Source organism: Papilio polytes, unplaced genomic scaffold (genome assembly GCF_000836215.1).
Source record: "Papilio polytes unplaced genomic scaffold, Ppol_1.0 DF824169.1, whole genome shotgun sequence".
NCBI lineage: Eukaryota > Metazoa > Arthropoda > Insecta > Lepidoptera > Papilionidae > Papilio > Papilio polytes.
In genome coordinates, this window is record NW_013525035.1 from 4555164 (window position 1) to 4574009 (window position 18846).

At 34.1% G+C, this 18846-nt stretch overlaps 1 protein-coding gene across 1 annotated transcript in view; it reads right to left on the reverse strand.

Annotated features, from left to right (window-relative positions):
* LOC106111434 (forkhead box protein P1) overlaps positions 1-15921 on the reverse strand; it is a 56313-nt gene extending 40392 nt beyond the window's left edge. The window contains exon 1 of the mRNA XM_013293526.1: positions 15244-15921. The gene's annotated coding sequence lies outside the window, so the exon portion shown is untranslated. The remainder of the gene's footprint in view (positions 1-15243) is intronic.
* Positions 15922-18846: the final 2925 nt, after the last annotated feature.

An 18846-nucleotide genomic window follows, 5' to 3' on the forward strand; every position in this document is an offset into this window, starting at 1 on the left:
AAATTTGGCACAAATGTAGAGGATAGTCTGGATGAACACATAGGCTACTCACTTTTGTTTTTTTTATTAAACGCGGACGGAGTCGTGTGCAGAAGTTAGTACTAGTATAAATGCGAAAGTTTAGATGGATGTTTGTTAGTATGTAGCCTGAACGGCTGTACGACTCTCAATGAAATTTGGCACAGATGTAGATGATAGTCTGGAAGAACACATAGGCTACTTACTTTTTTATTAAATTTCGCGCGAAAAGTCGCGGGCGAAAGTTAGTAAATCGTATATTCATCAAATACCTACTTCACTACTACTACTGAACGGAAAGAGACGCCAAAGTCAATTATAAAATCTTTCATAAATCTGTTAAACCTCCCTAAATCATGACAAAAAGGAGGGCGTTGTAGAGGCAAAACCGATGACTTACCCTTACCCTAAGTGGTAATGACACTCAAGATAACGTGGTTAAAAGGTAACTTTTCCGACAAACCCTTGTAATATTAACACACTAGCTTTCGCCCGCTACGCCGTCCTGCTGCGGCTGCGTAGAATTAAAAAAAACAAAACTGAGTAGCTTATGTGTTCTTCCAGACTATCCTCTACGTCTATGCCAAATTTCATAAAAATCCGTTCAGCCATTTAGGCTACAAACTCTAACAAACATCCATCCATCCATCTAAGCCTTCGCATTTATAATTTTAGTATGAAGTATGATTACCAAACCATAGAAAACTCTAGAAGTTTTTATGAAGCTTAATATTCTTAACAACTTTTAACGTACAAATCGGATTATATTTATTTAATTATTTATTTATTTATACTTATAAAGTACACCAACAAATAAGTTATAGAACAATTACATAAGAAATAACATATAAGACACAAGAATGATAACAAATCCAGTTATAGGTATACAACATTGTTAGAGAAAAAAAACTAGGGTTAGGTTACAGAAAATGTGGAACAAACAAGATTATATCGCCATATTTTAGTTAAGAAATAAGTTGATTGTCGTCCTAGACGGATTAACAAGATTGGAGAGAACAAGAAGGAATAAAAACAAAACAACGAACAAACAAACAACAAAATGTATGTAAAGATAGAGAGATCACTGAATGATCTGAAATCTCTGATGGGAGTTAATTCCACGAATTAAAATCAACCATCGAACTTTCAACCATTTAACTTCTGTTCAATTAGTTTGCAAAGGAATCTCATCTTAAATTATTTTTGTCACTAATGTTTGTGTCTTACGATTATCTAGTTGCAAAAACTTTGCCTACTTTAGTTAAAGCGTGAGTGTTATTGTACAAAGAAAGGTCTCGATTTGATCACGTACTTTATCGAACTCCAAGAATAAATTTGTTTACGTATAAGTAACGACAATCTATAGTCAAATAGTAGGTGGCTTATATTACGTGTTATGATTTGTGTGTGTTTGTTTTGCAAGCGGGTGCCCGCGTGACACGCCCGAATGTATCGGGTGCCAGCCAAAACATGGATTGTTTCCAAATCCAGTTGAGTCATCGCTCTGGTCGATCCTCGTGGGGTTGATTCAGAAGATAACCCTTTACAAGATATGGATGATATCTGGAATCGATTAAAAAGTACTTGAATCTCTAACAGAAAAAGGTAAACGATTACAAGCGTAGTGTTACCTGATAAAAATATGTACTAAAATTTATAACATTTAATTAATTTCCTATTGCATTTACAATAATAAAAAGAAAAACAATTGTTTGTATTGCACATTTATGTTTCACAGATAAAAAAATTAATTGTTATTTACATCAGCGCCATCTAGTAGTAAGTAACGAAACTACTAGAACTTGATTAGAATCACTGCCATCTATGGGTAAAAGAAGAAAACGCTTTTTTTCCGCCGCGTCACGCCTGTTGCATACGGCGAGGCAATTGTTTACACAATACAAAAGACCCCTGTTTGTTTTTCGCTAGACGTTTCCTGGTTTGTTTTGTGTGTACTCATTTCTATAGTGTTTGCGTGTGTGTCTGTGTGCGCAATGTTTTCACAGCCGACTGTGGAGGACGATATAAGTGTTGTTGTTTGTGTGGTACGGCCAATAAATTGTACTTGCATGTAAAGAGGTTATACCGAATACTATCTTCATGAATCTATAACGTATTGTGATTTTACTGTAAAGTCTTTCATTAATTTGTTGAAATAAATGTAAAAAGACAAGAAAGAGATGCTAATGTTACTTTATAACATACTAACGTTTTTAATACGAAAGTTTATATAGATCTTTGTTACTGTAAAAATGCCTAACGCTATTAAACTTAGAACATAGGGTTATTACCAAGTTTTCTTAATTCCCTGACGACGTAAAGGGAAAAATCTGTTAAATTTCTTAACTATTTTTACATAGATTACAATAATCACATACTAGAGAAAAACCTAACCTTAGTCTATAGTAAAAGAAACTTACATTTGGTAGGAATCGAAGTCAAAACCTCTAAACATCAATCTCTTTTACTAGGTCATATCTTTAAATAAAATATTTGTTATTATTAAGAATAAATCGCGAACTCTTTGAGATTCCACAAACATAAAGATAAGAGTATGTGTGTATTTACACAAATATAAGATATATCAAATTATTATCTTACTGAGAATTAAATGATTGCAAAATATTAACTCATTCAATAAAATTCAAATTTATATCAATATTTTTTTATATGACACTTGCTTTCGGCCGCGACTCCGTCCGCGTGGAATTAATAAAAACAAAAGTGAGTAGCCTGTGTTCTTCCAGACTATGTTTCACATATATACCAAATTTTATCGAGATCCGTTTAGCCGCTCAGGCTACAAACTCTAACAAACAACCATCCATCTAAACTTTCGTATTTATAACATTAGTTAGAATTGTGACAAAGATGAAAATATGTCTCAATAACCATTTAAATGTTTACACCAAAGCGTCATATAAATACACTTATAATATAAAAAACCCACAAAAGACAGGCGTGAAGTGGAAGCAATTCCATGTTTCGTCTGATGAGTGTGGTGCCGGAGGCCTAATTTTAGTCTCTTTCCCTTTCCACCCTTTTCTTAAGAGGATAGGTAAGGAAGAGTAGATTTGACAGTAAAGGAGACGCATAGGAAGGTGAAATATCCTCTTTTTGTGCGTCTCCTCCATCGATTAAGGGTGGGCAACGTATCTGCAATTGCGATGTCTATGGGCAGCGGTCGCTTCGCTATTTCGGTGTATCCCGTTGGCCGCTTGCTCGTTTGCCACCTTTTAATATTAAAAAAAGGATGGAAATGTCATCGAAATCCGTTCAGTTTAAGCTACAAACTCTAACAAACCCATCTAAACTTTCGCATTTATAATATTAGTAAATAAGTATATCGCAGATACATTCAGCATCTAACATTTCATTAAAAAAGATTATATAATGAATTCGCAATTCCTCGGGTTCACATTGCAAACTCGCGGTTGTGAAACTCGAACAATTTTCCCATTGCTCATTGTTTTGCTGTAAACAAATATTGCGTAAATAGAGCCATTGTCTATATCTCTACGCTAAATTTTAGTTGGAATTCGTATAAGTGTTGAAGCTAACAAACATTTAAAAAACAAACATCAATCTTCATTCTTAAAAAATTAAAATATCCTCTCTTATTACAAGAGATTTTATGTCTTTAAAGATAGATGGCAAAGGTTAACCTTTTACAAGAAAAAGAGTATTGCAAAAAAGAAATAAGGTAGTGCCTTTTTTTATGGAAGGGGCAAATTTTATAAAAAATGGGAACACCGAGGTGATCTACGAGGCCCAAACATCCGCAATACCAGAGGCCTTTGAGAAGGTACGTTCGTTTCTGGGACCCTAAGTAACTATAAATAGGATTTAGATGCCTTGAATGAATTATTCTCAACCGTCACCCCACTCTGTCCCCATGTGAGAATAAAAATTTCATCCATCTCGCCTTTTAGTCCCACTATCACCAATAAGGCGACAGATGGAACCGTTATGAATTAAAATAAGTTCCAACCGTCGCCTCGTCGCAAAAGGTAGGACGGATGAAACTTTTTAATCTCATCTGTCTCCACGTGGGGACAGATCGGTGTGACGGTTGGGAATAATCAACTTGAAGAGTAAAAAAGAGTAAGGTTATAACTGCACTTTTACTACGTTCACAATTGAAAGAAAAGACAAGGAGAACTAAAAATTAACAATACATTCTATTATAATATAGATGAAATATTTAAATTCGAACAAGTGTTCATAATCACAATTATCAGTAAAACTAGAGTGTTAGAATGAGATAGTTGCACTGCATATGAATTGCATAGAAGGAGATAGAAGATATGACGTCACACCGTGGACGTGTTTGGCGAAAATAAATATTGGCTGCTGATAATGATAAGAGTGGGAGTCGACATGCGTTTGTTTAATGAAAGTGCCTATTGACTATATGATAATCTGTACATATTAAACAAAATCCCTACATTATTTGTGACTACCCACAGAGTCTAACAGTGGTAGGACTTTTAGATTCACACGAATTGGCTGACTGGACCACACAGAAGACAGGCGTGAAGTGGAAGCAATCCTGCGTTTGGTCTGATGATTGGGGGGAAGGGGAAGTAGACGGAGAAGGGATGCATAGGTACCGGAAATATCCTTTCTGTGTCCTTCAGTTTTGTTTTTGACACTCCTACGTTTGTGGATTTCTATGCGTAGCAGACACTTTGCTATTTCGTCGAAAAGTGACCCGTTTCCAGTTTCCACATTATGATATAAAAAGTTACCCACAAGGTAGTACTTACTATACTACTATACTTCTTGAACTAAATTCTTAAATAGGATTTTGTAGGACAGTGTAATTTGCTCATTCACGCGCCCTTTTCTACCCAGCGCCCTGGGCTGTCTACCTACCGCACCTTCAAGGTACTGAGTACGTCATAGATATGATTAGCTTTCGCCCACGACTCCGTCCGCGTGGAATTAAAAAAAACAAAAGTGAGTAGTTATATGCTCTTCCAGACTATACTCTTACAATTAATATAATTGTTACTAGCGATATTAATATAACACTGCTAGAGAGCTCGTCAGGAACGCACTCGAATATCCCAATCCTTCTCATGACATTGACAGCTGTCAGCTAGGGACGTGACGTTTATGCCGACAATCTAGTGTTGCATCAATTCTAGAGCACGGTACTAATTTTCTTCTTAACACTACCAAATTTCATCGAAATCCGATCAGACGTTTAGACTACGAACTCTAACAAACATCCATCTGAAGTTTCGCATTTATAATATTAGTATGAAGTATGATAAACTAAGGATTTCTTTATCGAAGTAATTCTTTAAATAGAAAATACAAGGAATCGGTGTCTTTTGATATATGAATCATAAAGTATTTATCAAGTTATTGATAATCAAATAAACACCTATTACGTCAAATTAAAATATATACAGAAATATGAAGTACTAGCTGTTCCCGTGCGACTTCATCCGCATGAAATTAAAAAAAAACTTTATCTTATTGTTTACATTTGTCAAATTACAAATGTCAAAATGACATGACATGATGGCAACCTTGCTTCCTTGATGTTGGCAGCAACTTATGGTCTCGTTCCCACATTAGGGTTTTTATCCAAAATATTAACTATTGGATCGATTTCAAAAATTTCTGCTCCATTTAAAAGCTATGTATTCACTGTGTAACAAGCTATATATTTTTTTTAATTTCATGCGGATGAAGTCGCGAGCAACAGGTAGTGTTAAATACTAGCCAAGTGTATTGTTACCCTAACCCGTTGACTTAGCAACAATCAAGCGAGGAGCAAATCGCGCCTCCAGTTTACTTTTTTTATCTGTACGTGACTACTTGTTACAATTTTTTAGACAATCAAATTATTGTGGCACGCGTCATCGTCGAGTGTTTAGGAAACATAACGAGGTCGGAAACACTGTAGATAGCCATTTATTTAGAATTCGAGGCCGCAACATTATTTAGGTTGTTTTGTTTTATCTATACGAAGTCGCAATTTCATACTGAAGTGTAGTATGTACTAAAATTGAAGATAAAACGTGACACAAAAAAAAGACCATACTACTGACCCGTCCGGCTTCACACGTTGATAACTAGAATTTTAAATAACTGTAACATATGGAAATATTAGTAATAGTCGGTCTATAAATGAATATCTATTAGAATAAATCGGTGACACAGTCTATAGTGTGTCTAAATAACTTAGATTAGTTTGACAATTCATTTGATATTTAGTAGGGATGGGTTCTGTAAAATCAGTGATTCGTATCGCTTTTCGATTTCTATCCTTAAAGAAGTTGGAATCGATAGATTCATAGTTATAACTTAAGAATTAAAAAAAGATTTTTCTCAAATTAATAATGACCTACAGAACCATTACAAATAATGTGAGTAAAAAAATATTTATTACTACTACAGCCGTACGTAATCGAATTGGATTTCGCTAATATTTCTGTCATCGCTAAATTCTCTACACTATAATCAATACTAGAATTGTCGTATAAATTAGTTAATAAGAAAATAATAATTTTAGTTGAGTTCGATAATTATTAAAACCGAACATGGATAGTTCAAAATTGTTCACTGCGTGTTTGTTTCGTCACTAGTCACTACGATACCCGTCTATTAAGTATGGCATTTGCCTTCATACAAATTGAATTCGATACTTCATTATGTCATTTATCAAACTAATCTATGTTATTTAGACAAACTATAAATATAAATGCAAAAGTATGGTTGTTTGCACGTAACTTCAGAACGACTGAATGGATTTTAATGAAATTGGGAACACAAATTTTGCAGTTTGCGGAATTTTCTTTTCAATGATAATACGAGTATATAATTTTTCTATAGACTACTTTTAACTCCGAGGACATAGTCGCGGCCAACTATTTATATTTAAAATTTTGCGCATTACGTAATGTAAATTATACATAAGAATTAATTAAAATTCTAATTAATTTGCTACTAAAATATGCCTAAACGTAAGTAAAATATCCCAAGGTTGATGTATAATTTATTTATAGCATAAATATAAAATATTCCGCACTTGCAAATAACGTAGTCAAATATAAACTAACTAGCTGTTGCTAGCGACTTCGTCCGCGTGGTATTAGAAAACATACGAACTATATAAATAACAAAAAGCTACTTATCCCTCAGGAACTGGACATTTCTCGGGAATGAACCTTATCCCATGTGTACTCCAGACTTTGTTTACCTGTGCCAAATTTCAATAAGATATGTTGAACCGTTGCAGAATGATCGAGTTAAAATTTAAAAAAAATTAATGAATCCCAGAGAGACGTAACTATTCCAGGGATAAAAATTAGCCTATATGTTCTTCTAGACTATGCTCTAAACTTGCCAAATTTCGTGGAGTGCTGTTCAGTCGTTTAGGATAAACCGCTAACCAACATCCATCCATCCAACGTAACTTTCGCATATATAATAGCTGTTCCCGTGCGACTTCATCCGTATGAAATTATGAAAATTTTATTTTATTGTTTACATTTGTCAAATTATCAATTGCAAATGTCAAAAAGACATGACATTTTTTCATCGATATTCAGATTGCATTTAGATAATGTATTTGCTAAGCTAGTCTTCTGTAGGCGAAGCTTTTCGACTTAACGACCACTTGGGATAAAATACCAAATTCTTAATTTTAATTAAAAACGATAAACGAATTTGCTAACTAATTAGTTGAAATGTCAAATTAGTTTGTTTATAGTAAAATAGGAGTTTTCCTTGTTGATAACTAGTTTGGTACGTGTAAGAAATCGACAAATTGTTTTGGTACACTATTATTTAGTTAGTCAAAAATATTGCAATACTAGCTTTTGCCCGCGACTTCATCGTGTTAATGTAAGAAACCTTTGTGTGAACATTATACACCTTTACTTTTATCTCTGGCAGTAAAAATTTCGGTTCTAACTACACTATACAATTCGACTATTCAGTTAAAGGTTGCAAACCTTTAGTTAATCTAATCAGTACTTTTATCCTAACAATAAAACTATCAAAACTGAAATAAATATATTACAATCAAAATAATCACCCATCATCAACTTACCCTTATCCCTTATGGAGGGTCGGCACAGTATGTGCTGCTTCCATACATCTCTATCAGCCGTAATATCTGAATCCACTCCTTTCTTAAGCATATCTTTCACACAATCCATCCATACTTTCTTCGATCTTCCTCTTCCTTTGTAGCCATCCACATTCATTCTTAACACTTTTACAAATAGAGTCAAAATAATCACACAATACGTATAAATATCTTATTACTAATTACGTTTTGAATTAAACAAAGAGACAAACAAAAAAAACAACTTGCAAGATAATCTTTTGCGAATCGTATAAATATAAAAAAAGGACCTTGGATACCGCAAAATAACTGCGGATATCAGGCCACTTTACACGTGTATGTTACCGGAAAAACAAGTTGATTATTTATATCATTAAATTACCTGTTTCTAAACAAAAATTTATTTTACTATCGTAAACAATGTCCTTGGATGATTTATATCAGACTGTGCTAAATTTAATATTTGGCAGATTTGTCCCACGTTTTCAAATCTATACTAATATAATAAAGCGTAAACACACATTTCTTTGTTGCCTAAGATGTCAGCAATCACAGCATATTTTCATATAACTATTTTTTAATAAAAAGCCCTACACTAACGTCACGCTTTACGCTATATATTTTCACGCCGTCAAACTTAGGGGTTAATATTTTGGATAAAAACCCTAATGTGGGAAAGAGACCATAAGTTGTTGCCAACATCAAGGAAGCAAGGTTGCCATGGTTTGACATCATGTCATGTCATTTTGACATTTGCAATTGATAATTTGACAAATGTGAACAATAAAATGATTTTTTTATATTTTTATACGGATGAAGTCGCATGAGAACAGCTAGTGAAGGGATAAAACACTTTTCTTGGCACGAATAGTTCGGTGCAATACCACGACCACATAGAAGACGTCAAGCGGAAGCAATTCCACGTTTCGTCTGATGAATATGCTTGGGAGGCCTAAATTTAATCATTTTCCCTTTCCACATTAGATTTCACAATGAAGAAGCCGCAAGAAGGAAATATCCTCTTTATGTGCTTCATCGTCGCTTCACCATTTTGATGGATTCAGGGCTAGTTTGCTTATAAAAATATGTGGAAAGTGTTTTTTATAAATCATAAGGTCGCAAACGAGCAAGCGGCTATCCGCCAAAATGACGAAGCGACCGCTGCCCATAGACATTCGCAATAGCGGATCCATTGCCTACCCTTAATCGACGGAGGAGACGCACATAAACAGGATCTTTCCCTTTCCTATACGTCTCCACCGTCAACTCCACGTTTATGTATGGGACTAGATTTGGGGCAGGGCCCCTTTTGGGCCAAATTTTGGTGAACCGCATTCCTAAGTCGCAGTTTAATATGAATTTAATTTCACGTATTAAATGCAACAATTTTGACTATAGAAGATTCGAACCAGCGGCGAACTGTCTCGTTACTAAACAAAATGAGGTCATCGAGTTAAAAAAACCACACCTGTGTAGCATCTACTAACTTGACATGTTTATTGTGTATTTTTGCAAGGTTCATACTGATAACATTATCGCAAGCCGTCACGCCTACAAACGCGTTCACGCACACGACAAAAAAACATAGTTTTAAGTACTTTGTTTGTTGCTAAGTTGCCTAAAAAGAACGCTGTACGCTGTAGGCTGTTGGCTGTTGTATTTTTTGTGGCGGCCATTTTTCTTTTTTGACAACTTGTAAGATGGCGGTGCGTAGCGGTAGTTGGATGGTAAAAAATTTGCAATAAGTTTGAACTATTTAGATTGATTGATATAAAAAAAAATTGGAATTGTGATCACACTCAGAAAGTATTCCTTAGTGACAAATTAAAACGTTAGATGAATTTGAACCCTGAGAATTAGAATTTTAACTGATGGTAAGCGTGACGTTAACAAACATAAAAGCCAAGTTATAGCAAAGTCACGATGAATCTTGTAAACTTAATTCAACAAACATTTTAATCACATAACAATCAAGACAAGAGGCCGTTTCCACTGACGAAACATCTATAAAACATATTGGTATCTCTGTTCATTTTAAAGAGAATGAAATAGATAGAAGAATTTTATAATTAAATGACGTGGAACTATCGTTACATCTAATCTAAAATGTCTATTAAAGCCCTCGGCATAGCTCAACTTTGACAGTTTTAACTGAACAGTCAAACTTTGAACTGTACAGTTAAAGTTTTGCCTACACACGCAAATTTAATTGTATAGGGTCGGAGCTAATGGAGGCTTTATCTATACTATTATAATAAAGCGTAAACACACATTTTGTTACCTAAGAAATCAGCAATTACAGCATATTCTTGAATAGCTTTTTGTAATAAAAAGCCCTACACTTACGTCAAGCTTTAGGCTACATATTTTCATGCCATTAAACTTAGGGAGTAAATATTTTTAATAAAAACCCTAATGTGGGAAAGAGACCATAAGGTGCTGCCAACATCATGGAAGCAAGGTTGTCATCATGTCATGTAATTTTGATATTTGTAATTGATAATTGGACAAATGTAAACAATATAATACATTTTTCATAATTTTATGCGGATGAAGTCGCACGGGAACAGCTAGTTACTTACAATTATAAAGGCGAAACTTTAGACGGATTTTTTTTAGAATCTACAGAACGGTTTACGGAAATCGAAAATTTGGCACAGATATAGAACATAGTCTGGAAGAAAAGATGGTGTCAAAGTTTTCGTGCGAACGAAGTCGCGGGTATTTGCTAACATCATGATATTCATTGAAAAATGCAACTGCATTATATCACTGTTATCAAGGAAAAATGAGAACAAGTTATTTAAATAAAAATAATATCAAATATTAAAAAAAACACACGATAACCTAATTGTACAGATGTGTATAAAATAAGATTAAAATACAAAAAAAAAAAAACTATGTCACCAAATCTATACAAATACGTATTGTGAAAATGATTTATCATTCACCTTGGAGATGGATAATGAAACGACATTTAAATACGGCATCTTGAATTATAAAACCACGTTTGGAGCATACCTATCGCAGAACTGTTTAGTCTGGCTTTGATTCCATCAGCTCTTATGGAGCGCACATTACTCGAATTTTATAGTCTGTCTAAATAAGATAGATTAGTTTGATAAATGACGCATATGAAGTATCGAATTCAATTGGTATGAAGGCAAATGCCGTAGTTAATAGACAGGTATCGTAGTGACGAAACAAACACGCAGCGAACAGTTATGAACTATCGATATTCCTTTTAAATAATTATTAAACTTAACCAAAATTATTATTTTCTTATAAACTAATTTAGAGGACAATTCTATTATTGATTACAGTGTAGAGAATTTAGCGAGGACAGAAATAATAGCGAAATCCAATTCGATTACATACGGCTGTAGTAGTAATAAACATTTATTTACTCTCATTATTTGTAATGGTCATTCATAATTTGAGAAAACAGTGTTTTTTTTACAATTCATAAGTTATAACTATGAATCTATCGATTCCAACTTCTATGAGAATAAAAATCGAAAAGATTCATGACTGATTTTACACAATCATCCCTACTAAATTTGAAGTGAAGTCAAACTAATTTAACTTATTTGGACACACTATACTTGTGCAATAAAACAGTTGAAGAACTAAAAGTTTGCTGCGAAACAATCGACAATCGCACAAGTTGTGCTCGCTCTTAGATTTCAAATTCCAATACTAGTCTATAAGATTGTAAACGTTGCTTACGATGTGTTTGAGATTTGTTTCAGAATCGAACTGCAGAGTTATTTGAATAAATGTCCTATGTCTGGTACTGTTGACTGCCTATTTTATTTGTCACAGTCACATCACCACCAGCTCACTATATGTCCCCACCGAGGAGCTCGGATCCTACCCTAAATTAGGGTGATTAGGCCATAGTCAAACGCTGGCCCAGTGCGGGTTGGTCGACTTCACACATATCTTTGAATTTCTTCGCCGATATGTGCAGGCATCACGATGTTTTCCTTCACCGTAAGAACGTCGGGTAAATTATGTACATATGAAAATTCGAAAAATCGAAAATCACATTGGTACGACGGGATTCGAACCCAAGACCTGTAGATTACAAGTCAAGTGCTTAAACCACTGAGCCACCGACGCTCTTTTTGTCCCAGTAAATATCGCGAAATATATCAAAAAGCCTAAACCTTTAACCTCATTGTATATCTTTGTGTGATAAACAATTATTTGGTTATTCATAAAGTAATGTTTGATTCTTTAATGAATTCGTTTAGTTCACAATATCCTCGTAAATTTGTATTGTATGGTTACATTACTGTCTTCCCAAAAAATTAAACATTTCAATACATTTTAGGTCAAACACATCATTATCACGGTAAAGCACGGGTTTTTACAAATCACCATTATTAAAACAATTATATGTAAACTAAATAGGTTGTCGCTCAATCTTACTAATAGTATAAATGCGAAAGTTTAGATGGATGTTTGCTTGTAGCCTAAACTGCTGAATAGATCTCGGATTAATTTAGCATAGAAGTAGAGTATAGTCTGAAAGAACACATACTCACTTTTCATTTTTTTAACTCCATGCGGACGAAGTCGCGAGCGACTCCTAGTAATCAAAGTATTCATACCAAAGCTGCGTGGTAACATATTTATGCTTGGTTTATACTTGGCCAGTACTCTCTGGCGTCAGTTAGCGTTCACATTATGCCAGTGGATTGACAGTCCAGTTATTGAGAGCGACCAACTATTCTGTGCCAAGTGTGTACGCATTATGGCGAACTAGCTTTCGCTCAAGACTCCGCCAGCGCAAAATTAAAAAAAAAAACAAAAGTAAGTAGCCTATATGTTCCTCCAGACTATCCTCTACATCTATGCCAAATTTCATCTAGATCTATTTATCAGTTTAGGCTACAAACTCTAACAAACATCCATCCATCCATCTAAACTTTCGCATTTATAATATTAGTAGGAAGTAGGATATAACGTTGACCAATGTCAATCAGTGGCGATCAGAGTTAAAACACGTGTTAACCAAAATAGTATTTAAGGGGAAAACTATCTATATTAAGTAGATAAAATGATATTGCGGACGAAAACTTTGTTTTTTGTATTAGATAACTAGCTGTTCCCGTGCTACTTCATCCGCATAAAATTATGAAAAATTTATTATACGTGTTTCAAATTATCAATTGCAAATGTCAGCAATTTATGGTCTCTTTCACATATTAGGGTTTTTATCCAAAATATTTACCCCCTTAGTTTAATGGCATGAAAATATATAGCCTAAAGCGTGACGAAAGTGTAGAGCTTTTTATTAAAAAAAAAGAATTTTAAAAAAAGTATGCTATAATTGCTACAATGTATAGATACAAAAAAAAAACAAATCAATTCTTATATTAAATATGCGAAAGATTAGATGGATGGATGGATGTTTGTTAGAATTTGTAGCATATAGGGTTGAACGGATTTACGAAGAACACATAGGATGTTTTATATAATTACTGTTGTTTATTTAATTCCACGCGGACGGAGTCGCGAGCGAAAGCTAGTATAAAAAAATCTAGTACATGTTTATTCTTAAAAACGTAAGATGTTAAAATACTTTAAATACGAGGTCGAAAAAACAAAAAAGACGAGGGTCCTTCGTTGTTTTTACAACTCCCCCCTTATTTGCCTTTCCCAGTCGGACCGACGCGACAATTTGAGTTTGAAGAGTCCATTTTTTTATATCCTAAGTTAAGGGTACCTTCACACATGTAAACGTGTAATTTTTTTCTCATTATAAGCTAAATTTCATTCTAATCTATTCCCCATAAATACTCGAAAAATGTAGAATAAGTATAAAACTACTAAAAAAGGCAATAATGGTAGCTACCCCCATCTAGACCATAATCCATCGACTTGACGCTCTTATGTACCAAAATTAAAAAATATACTAATATATTTCACTACCTGTTCCCATACGGTTTCATCCGCAGGTATTTATAAAAATTTCCTTTATCGCTTACATTTGTCAATTTATCAATTGCAAATGTCAAAATGACATGATGACAAACCATGGCAACCTTACTTCCTTGATGTTGGCAGTAACTTATGGTCTCTTTCCCACATTAGGGTTTTTAAATTATTTATCAACTAAGTTTAATGGCGTGAAAATATATAGCCTAAAGCGTGAAGTGTAGGGCTATTTATTAAAAAAAAATATATTTAAAAATATGCTGTGATTGTTGACATCTTAGGCAACAAAGAAGTGTGTGTTTACGCTTTATTATAATAGTATTGAAGTATAGATTGGAAATGTACAGTGAAAATTAATCATATTTGATATAAAATTATTTAATCACTAGCTGTTTCTGCAATTTAAAAAAAAACTTAGCCTATGCTATTCACAGATAAATTACCTTTCTAATGGTAAAAGATTTTTTAATATCGGTTTAATAGTTTTTACATGAATTACATATAAAAATATGAATCTTTCCTCTTTATAATATTAGTATAGTATAGATGAATGAAATATATTCGCAGACGTACCTAAATACATATCAAATGATAAGCAGTCTTATTTCTAAAAGTTACTTCGATTTTATCTTTTGATTAATTTATTTTTATACATTGGTTGCTATTGCAAAAATTCAATCAAAAATTTTCATTTAAATATAGTAACAAATCCAATATACTAAGACATTTTACAGTATTTCTGTCGCTAAATAAGCGTAAAAAACTAAGTGCGAAATAACTAAGACATTAAAATAAACTACGCTTAATTACTTTTCGCGTTTACATAATAAATTTGGTGGCGTGATGTCAAAAATCAATATAACTCTGTATAGGTTATAATACGTGAATAAACAACAATGAGGCACCACGAGCACATTTTCCCAATCTCTGTTTAAGGAGCATATAAATTAAAAAGTCAACTCATCAATGTTTCGTCTTTGCCTAAATACATCACAAGTAACCTCTCCCTCCTTGTCTCCCCTCGTAGTGACAATAAGTCGTACGCGGACACGCGCAATGTTTGTCCACGCACACAACGAGGGAACCGGCTGGGTATTCGGTTTCCCGCCACCGGCGCGAACACTCACACAAAACACAGCGAGCAAACAATACAAACACCAACACACAAGTAAATTTAAACTCACCTCAAAATAAATCCATTAGAAAACACACTTGTTCAAACAACTAGCGCTTAGCCTCGAAAACGCGTTGAAAAAACACTCGCAGCATCAATGTGTACTCAGCACTTTTCCAAACTTTCTGTCCAGTATCTATTCCTCAGCACATGTTCCTCAAACGGCAAACTTTCGAAAATACTCGACTATATCAAAGCGAAACAATATCTGTTGTCAAAACTCCTTGATTATATTTTCAACGCGGCAAAGAACAATTCTTATCAGCATTAATCAGGTCTGTGGGTGAACAATCTCAAAACACGGCCGGTTTTCGCGTTATATTTTTTATTTGCACAAGAAATCGCTTCCGCAATACGAATGCAGCGAATCAAACCAAACACGATAATAAAAAGAAACAGTCGCTAGTGGCCCCAGCACAATTATTAACACACGTTGGGCGGTAAAAATAAACTATGATCAACTATTAAGATTCGCGGAGACAACGCCGGTGTCTCTAAATATTATAAAAAAAATTAAAAACCTTATAATAAAGTTGCGAATTTGTTTACCGCGGTAGTTATTTTCGGTCACGATATGAATTATCTGCGAGCGAACATCGACGCATAGTTGTCGTTTCATAAAACGCGCGCGTTAAAACTGAGTCGAAAGGCTCGCCCCGTGGTGGAGCATAGCGCCGAATAAAATAAACAACAATATACCTAAACACGCGCTCGCGGCGCGCCTCGGCGGTGTGCGTGCGCGCCGCAGTGTGCGTGTGTAAACAAGGGGAAGTGCGGCACGCAAAACACACTCCCAATTGTTACTATGCTTTATTTTATTTTATTATAATAATTATTTTATTAAAAATTAACACAACTGTATACAACTTTAATTTTAAATAACACTGGTCCACATCGTATCCCATATTTCTTACATAATTCATATTGCTGCTTTTGCTTATTTACCCGTCATCACCATCACCTTCCTCCTTATCCTACTCCCGAAGGGTCGGCTCAACAGGTTTTTGTCCTCCAAATAACTCTATCATACGTCATCTCAGTCATCACTCCCTTTTGATGATGTCACCTTTCACGCAATCCATCTCTTTCTAGGTCTACCTCTACCGGTGCACCCATCCACACTCATAACTAGCGTTCTCATTTTCATCACCACACATCACATTAAGTTTAATTAACTATTAATTTGCCTGCCCACAGCCAACTAAAACAAACATACAAACAAAGAATAACTTGCAATAATAAATTGTACAACAGTTGTCTTAAAAACAAAAAATAAACTAAATTAGAAAAAATATCCAGACAGATATACCATGCGAGCCCGATTCTACCCGCGAGAATAAACATATGACGTCACCGGCGGGTAAACAAACAAACAAACACATGCGCTGCGCTCATGTTTCCTTAATACAATTATTAATTCGAATGTGGAGCGCGGGTGAGACGGACGTCGGCCGGAGTAACCATGTTTTATTTTTAACTAGCTTTCGCTTGCGGTTTTGCTCATTTACATTTAACGATTGAGATATTGAATTGTATAGCACTTCTTTGGATAGCATTTTGCAGTATAAAAACACAATTTCTTTGTTAGTTATTAACTTAAAACAATAAGTTAAAGAGTGCTACTCGTATGAATCGTTCATCACTGTCTACGAGTATACGAGTATATCTATACTAATATTATAAAGAGGAAAGATTTGTATGTTCGGATTTTTGTATATACTGAAATAACTCAAAAACTACTGGTCCGATTTTAAAAATTCTTGCACCATTAAAAAGCTACGTTACCACTGAGTAACATAGGCAATATTTTGTTGTTTTTTTTTTAATTCAACACGGGCGATGTCGCCAGCTAAAGCTAGTAAAATGTAAAGAAGTGATATTAACGTTTTTTGAATTACAATTATAAGCGTTTCTAATTAACTTAGTTGTTAATGGTTTTAAATATTTGAAATAGGTGCTTTTGTTACAATATTCAGAGACAAATTTTTTATAACCTCTTGCCACAATGGGTCTTTTAATCAGAGAAATCAACACTAAGGGCTGATGTAATCGTTAACTAAATATTGTGGCTATTTCAATTTTTGAATGAGTAAAATATTTATAAGCAAATTGAGTCCTTACAGTGTAAATTATCTCTTCCGCATTGATAATGTTATCTATAAAGATTTTGCGAGGTTATTTTGTGTATAAACAAACGTCAATAATACCATGTTTAAAATGGCCGTATACAATCTTACTATCTTACTAATATTATAAATGCGAAAGTTTAGATGGATGGATGGATGTTTGTTAGCGTTTGTAGTCTAAACGACTGAACGGATCTCCATGAAATTTGGCACAGGTTTAGAGCGTAGTCTAGAAGAACACATAGACTACTTTTTATCCCGGTAATAGTTACGGTTCCCGTGGGATTCATTAATTTAGTTTTTTAATGTTTACTCGATTATTTTGCAACGGTTCAACATATCTTATTGAAATTTGGCACAGATATAAAACAAAGTCTGGAGTACACCTGGGATAAGCGTCATCCCCGATAAACGTCCAGTTCCCGAGGGATACGAAGCTTTTTGTAATTTATATAGTTTGTATGTTTACTAATACCACGCGGTCGAAGTTGCGGGCAACAGCTCGTATTCAATAAAAACGATTTAGTTCATTACGCAGAATTTTTAATTAAGTGAGCGTTTGTCTTTGACCAAACTATCGCACGACCGTTGCGCGATTGTGGATTGTTTCGCAACCAAATCTGTTTTTTTGCACTAAAAAACGAGTAGTGTCCGTCATATAAGCTGACAGATACGAGCAACTAAACAGTTGTGCGATATTTTAGTCAAATGTGTGCGCGCGCTCTTAGTTTTTTAATCGATCTAAGAATCGCAATAGGATCGATTAATTTATTATTTTAATATAAAGCAATTAAATTTTACTATAGGATTTCTAAAGCTAAAATTTTTTTATTGAGTCACGTTTCTTTTCGCACGAGTGTACACTTTTTAATATCGTTAGTCAACAACATTATTTATTTTATTAAAGCTAACGTTAAAAAGAATAATGTTATGCGTAGCGTAGATCATAATGGCGACCTTGAATTTGACATTTCGCTATTCCGCCATTTTGCGTCCGTGTTTTGTTTTTAGTTTTGTTGTTTTAAAAAAATATGCGTACATTCAATGCTATGTTAGAGGCCAGTGTTTTGTTTGTGGGAAACATTTTAGCTGAATATAGAATTGAGATAAAACTTATGTTTATTTTATAACTAGCTTTCGCCCGCGACTGCGTTCGCGCGGAATTAAAAAAAATGCAATTAGCTAATATATTCTTCCAGACTATCCTCTACATCTATGCCAAATTTCATCGAAATTCGTTCAGCTGTTTAGGCTACGAACTTTAACAAACATCCATCCATCTAAACTTTCGCACTTATAATATTAGTAAGATAGAAGTATGATTTTGCAAATTGTAGGTAGAATAATGCAGACGCTTGTAGATTTTGGTTTGATATTGTAATAAGGAAACATTAATTTTATAATCTCGTATGATTGCTTTCAATAAGATGTCTTCGGATGTCAAACGGCCGAATTCTGAAACGATTCTTAAACACTAAAGCCTAAGT